A 6,000-nucleotide genomic window follows, 5' to 3' on the forward strand; every position below is an offset into this window, starting at 1 on the left:
GGGCTGACAGCTCAGAGCCTGGAGCCTGTTTCAGATTCTGTGTCTCCCTCTCTCTCTGACCCTCCCCGTTCATGCTCTGTCTCTCCCTGTCTCAAAAATAAATAAACATTAAAAAAAAAAATTAAAAAAAAAGAAATCACAGATTTTTTTGTTGACCTTTAATTTCTTGGTTTTCTTCCTTCATTCAAAAAGTTTTTATCAAGGCCCTGGCATCGTTTTATTGAAGTGTGGTCTGTAGATCACATGGACCAGATTCACCCGAAACACTCATGAAAAATGCAAATTCCGGACCCCAGGCTCAGACGTACTGAATCAGATCGCACAGGAGTGGAACTGGAAAGTCAGCATTTTTAGCAAGTTTCCCAAGTAGTTTTTAGAGTCACAAAACTTGGAAAGCCTGCCTATGGCAGGCACTGGGCTCAGTCCAGGAGATACATTTAGGAAAGACTAGTTGCTGCCCTTGTAGGGTAGAGGAGACAGGTACTAACAGCAATGAGGAGGCCTGAAATAGAGCCATGGAAAACAGCCATGTGCTGTTAGAGCACAGGGGAAATATCTCTTGGAGGTGGGGACGGGCAGTTGTGTAGGTTGGGCATATTTAAGTTGGGTTTTGACGGATGAGTAGGAGTTTGTTCGTTGGACAAGATTACAAAATCTGAACCCGTTGCTTTAGCATATTGTCTCCCTTTGCCTTTGAAGCAAATTTCCTGCAGTGTGAGCTCCTTAGCAGCAGGGAGGTGTGCCGTGCATCTGTGTATTCCTGTATTCCACACCTAAGGTGCTCAATAAATGTTTGATGAATGAAAGCATGAAAGCTACGGCTGGCTCCATACACAAAGGGTGGAAGGAAGGTGGGTGAACGACTGGCTGGGTGGAGGGACGTCTGGGGCATGGCCGGGTCCTGGCATGCACAGTAAGAGTGCAGCTGGAAGAGACTGCGTCCTGGCCCGAAAGTCTCAGCATTTCTGTCCCCCGAAGCCCTAAGGGGAGGAGCCGGAAACCACTTGAGAAGACGCAGCAGGGCCGTGTGTAGAACAGGCTCATCCTGTATAGTTAATCCCTGAACACCCCCAAGAACCCATGGAGACAGCTGCCTTTGAGTTTGTGCTAAGTGGCCTTCACCCTGGGGAAAAAAATAAAAAGACATTTACCCTGCAAGCACTCTCCTGCTCCTTAATAAGTATATTAGTTTTAAATGCCAGAGGCAGACTCATAAACTCTTTCTTGGAGGATGATGGCCACAGCCCTGCTTGCTGGAGAGAGCCAGCGGGCCACTCCCGCTCCCAGTAAGCAGAGAGGGCGGGAATCCGCTGTTTCACAGACAGGCTTGCAAAGGTCACTCCTGCCGTGTGGTGGACGTGGAAGGAGCAGAGGAGCTCTGTCCGCTCTTTATTTTCTTTGCCTCTCTGGCTAGGCCCAGGAAGTTGTGAAGGAATTGCCTCTGGTTTCCAGCCTGGGATCGCAAGATCCTGGGAGGAGTTGGGAGGTGGGAGGGGGCACGTCCAACTGGAGGCAGAAGGGCTGAGAGGAGCTCTCTTCTCTGAGGAGCCCAAAGTGTGGTGCTTCAGCACCTGCCCTTTGACCACTGAGGGCACTTCTAGAAGATGCAGACGCCCAGCCCTGGTCTGCAGCGCTACCAGATCAGACTCTCGGGTGGCGGGGGCCCCAAAACTCGGGTCAGCCATGCCTCTCAAGTACATCACAGGCTCACTGAAGCTCAAGGAAACCTTCCCATCAAGGCTGTATCGAAACAGCCCCAGGGGCGCCGGGGCAGCTCAGTCTGTTAAGTGTCCGACTTGGACTCAGGTCACGATCTCGCCGTTTGTGCGTTCGAGCCCCGCGTCAGGCCCTCTGCTGCCAGCTCAGAGCCTGTCTCCTCTCTCTCTGCCCCTCCCTCTCTCGAACTCTCTCTCAAAACTAAACAGACATTAAAAAAAATTTTTAAAAAGACCCGAAGCAGCCCCAGATGGTGGTAGTAAGAGGCAGCTGAGGTTTGAAAGCAAAGGATGCAGGTTTTAAAGCCAGAACCCCTCAACCTTTCTGAGACTCTATCTATTCGTTAATAAAATGGGAGTGAGGATCCCCAACTTAGAGCACTGCGCGCAGATTAAAGGGACATTCTCAGCAGAGTGTCCAGTGCGTAGAGGCCTCAGTGTTAGGTGAGACTGGGCCAGGCATTGAAAGGTATAGCTGGTTCCCGTACCTGTGACTTGAGCCTGAAAGATATAATATGAGTTTAAAGAAATGTGTGCAGTGCCCGCCCCCCGCCCCCCGGAATGTATAATCTACATTACGTACATTTTTATTTAGCCAGATGGGCTCTTTTTTATGGATTCTTCTCTATGGGTATCTACAAGAACTTAGGGGTCCCGCTTGACGTTTTTCATTAAGCACCTTCTACGTAACGATCTCGTGTACTTAGTCTTGTAAGGCCCTTGTCCCTCCCAGTAAAGAGTGTGAGAAGCTTGGCTGAAAAGTGAAAAGCTGAGGTCTTTCTCTGATGAGGTACCTGCTGGGAAAGAGGGAGAGGGGAGGTTTCAACAGTTATTCAAGTCAAAAGTGCATTAACCATCATAAGAGCCTGTGTTGCTAACTTTTCGAGACAGGTTTATTGCCTAACGTATTGGGGAATGTTATCAAGATGGTTTATTTACTTCATTCTTGTGCCTATCCCATTGCTGGGTGGAGGACACTTGTCAAAGGAGCTCGCTGAAACGCTTTCTCAGCATGGACAGGCCCACGGGGTTGAATGCCCTGTAATTCATTACTTCCCCTCCTCCCCCCCCCCACAGGGAGTTGGGGGGGGCACCTCTGATTTATTCTAGGACATATAGACGTTCCGACTCAACGGGGCCGTGAGGATGGGCCAGATGACAAGTGGAGATTGTGCTCATTCCCATCCATGCCGTGCCCAGCTCAGTAGAATCTCATGTTTTAGAGGATTGCTGAGCTATTTGGCGATAATAAAGCCACGGTTTCAGAAGTGATTCACAGACTTGGATGACCGTGAGGCATGCTTTTAGGTTTGGGGGCCGGGGGGTCATCAACAGCAGGACATTCTGAAATGTCCTAGCTTGTCCCTATGACTCCACAGTATCTCCAGAATTGTGGACCCAAATGGGCGGCCCTCAGGCCCATCTGTGGACAATGGCAAGCTCTCGGAAAGCATCTTCTGAAACCTAGAGGCAGAAATGAACACATTCCACTGTTCTTCTAAGAGTTTCAGGCATTAAAATACAATATTCTCAGCCACTTGATCAAGACTGATCGATGACAAGCACCGGGTCTATAACTGTGCACTTTGATGGGAATAAAATTAATTAAATGGGGTGTGGGTTTTTTTTCCCACCCTTCAACAGTTGTATTGCTGCTAAAAATCTATACTTTTAAATATACTTCATTGTTATTCATTAAAACTGCTTGCAACCTGTACTTACACAGCCTGAGTCACATAGGCCATAACTGAAAAAAGCTGGGCATCTCAGGCGAATGTGCTTCTAGCAAGCAGATTTGCTGTGCTCCCCAAACCGAGCTGCGTTTAGCTTGAGGAGACAGAATAGTCATAAGGCTTGGCCGAGCAGGCTCTTTCACAAACCTGGCAGAACATGATCAACAGACCCCAGAGGACTCACCGTTAAACTGGGTCTGCAGTAAAGTGGCGGGCATAAATCAGTGCCAGGGATTTAGAGAGGTCGTTTCCATATCTGGTGATGGGCCATCATACCCTCTTTGTAGCTCCTGCTCCCTCTCTGGCCTGCAGCCGCCCATGAGTCTACGTTGCTGTTCCTTAGCCCCGGCTTTGGGGCCCTCCCATCCCACATCTCCTTGGCCTCCTCGTGCTCCGGGTCTGTCCCCTGTATTAGCAGGTGCCCCTCTCCCCTTGGCTGCCTTCTCTAGCCCGTCCTGGTTTCCCCCATCCTCCTCTCTGAGTTACTTCCAGGATAGTCACTGTCTGGGGAAAAGTATCCTTTGATGCACACGATTTTTCTATGATTCTATCACAGATGAGACCGATGGACCCAATGGATGTGGTTACGGTCAGAAGCGAAGTTCACGGGCACAGCGTGCCCCAAAGAAGCAAACCCTAGAGTTCAGCTGATGCACTCCCAGTGACAGGGGAGCGGGAGTCAGGACCCAGAGATCTGGGGTTGTAGCCAAAGAGTTGCTAGCATTACAAAGAACTGCTTTGATGTGTCCTATTTTATCCTTATAATTCATTAGAATGATATATGTGTCTCCAGAATGTCTTTGTTTAATACAGTCCTCTTCTCTAAAATCTTCGGGTAAAATGTATGCTTTAGGAAAATATACACCTCCCGCCGCATCACCACGTAGGCCCAGGGCCAGAGTTCCCTGTTTGAGAAACATAGACATCCATTGTCACGATGAATTTCCACCAGTAATTCTGTCGTGCCCATAAGGCAAGTGGGGAAACTGAGGCTCACAAAGGTCAAATGACTTTTTCTGAGGTCGTCTAGGGCTTGGAGTAACAATGTGGTCCCAAATCCCCGTGCCGACCCACTCCCGTTCAATGGAAGTACTTTGCTTTCCTGTCTGGCAGGCAGCCCCTGTCCCTTGCAGAAGCAGCCTGGAACTTCGAAACTGCTCTGGACATCCCGTTTTCAGAGAGCGTGGAGGGTGACCCCCCACCCGCCACCCCTGCTCCGCATGTCCCTGCAGCCACAGTGACAGCACACAGCTGGCCCGTCACCAAAGAGCAGCAGCTAGAAGTTCAGAGGGAAGGGAGCCTCGGTGCCTCCTGGTGCACGTAATTGGATTGTGGATTCAGCTGTTGCCTCCAGGAATGACAATCGTCAGAGTCACAGGGGGGCTGCGTAAGCTGGGTGCCCTCAGCAGAGGGGGGCTGTCTGGAGGCCCCGGGGACTCCCCTGGCAACCTGGACAGCTTCTGCTTGGCCTCCTGCTCCTGCAAGGAGCGGAAGCAAGGTGACGGCTGGGGCCCTCTGTCCTTCCAGCATTAGCCCAGGCAGGGGCAGCGTGGAGGGTGAGGCAGGCCGTGGTGGCAGCAGAGGGGGTGGCCGGGGGCCCCTGAGAGCTGACTCCCTGGAAGCAGTCTGACGTCAGGCAGCAAGGAGGGAAGCAGGGCCGGGTCTGGGGTTCTCATCACACAGCCTCCAGGCATCACCCTCAGGTGCCTCGGTCAAAGCCTTGATGAAGTTCAGGAGGACTATTTAAATTTTTTTTTTTTTAATGTTTACTTATTTTTGCGACAGAGAGAGACAGAGCATGAATGGGGGAGGGTCAGAGAGAGGGAGACACAGAATCTGAAACAGGCTCCAGGCTCTGAGCAGTCAGCACAGAGCCCGACGCAGAGCTCGAACTCACGGACCGCGAGATCATCATGACCTGAGCCGAAGTCGGCCGCTTAACCGACTGAGCCACCCAGGCGCCCCACAGGAGGACTATTTAATGACATAGGCTCCCGACCACCTTTTGATGAATCACCCTGCCCCACCCCGACGCAGTGCAGATGCCTCCGTCCAGCATGTTGACTTCCTCTCTGGCTCGCTGCCCCCCCCCTTCCTCCCCTCACTGACCCTTGGCCACCCCAAAGCTGCCACTCTCTTCTGTTGCCTTTGTCAGTGCTCATTCCTGCTTCTGCCTAGAGCAGTGTTCCCACTGTGACTGCCTGGCGAAGCCTCACTTCTCTGGCAAGATTCAGCCTGAGTGCTGCCTCCTCCGGGAAGACCTCCCTGACCATCCCAGCCTGGGCCTGGCAGTTGAACTCTGTGCCCCCACAGCCTTCACCCCATATCACAGCTGTTACCTCCACTCCTCTGTCTCCAGCACTGGACTTTGAGCTCCTTGAGATCTCTCTTCCTCCAGTGCCGTGTGGGAGGTGCCGAGGAAATAGTTTTTGGGTAAATAAACAGGAACAACGTGAGTGTGCCAACAATAACTACAATGGCTGCCACTTACTGACTGCAGACCGCGTGCCAGGCTCCGTGCTGGGCAGCCAACACGTGTTAGCTCACGTGAT

Source organism: Leopardus geoffroyi, chromosome D1, assembly GCF_018350155.1.
Source record: "Leopardus geoffroyi isolate Oge1 chromosome D1, O.geoffroyi_Oge1_pat1.0, whole genome shotgun sequence".
NCBI classification, from domain to species: Eukaryota; Metazoa; Chordata; class Mammalia; order Carnivora; family Felidae; genus Leopardus; species Leopardus geoffroyi.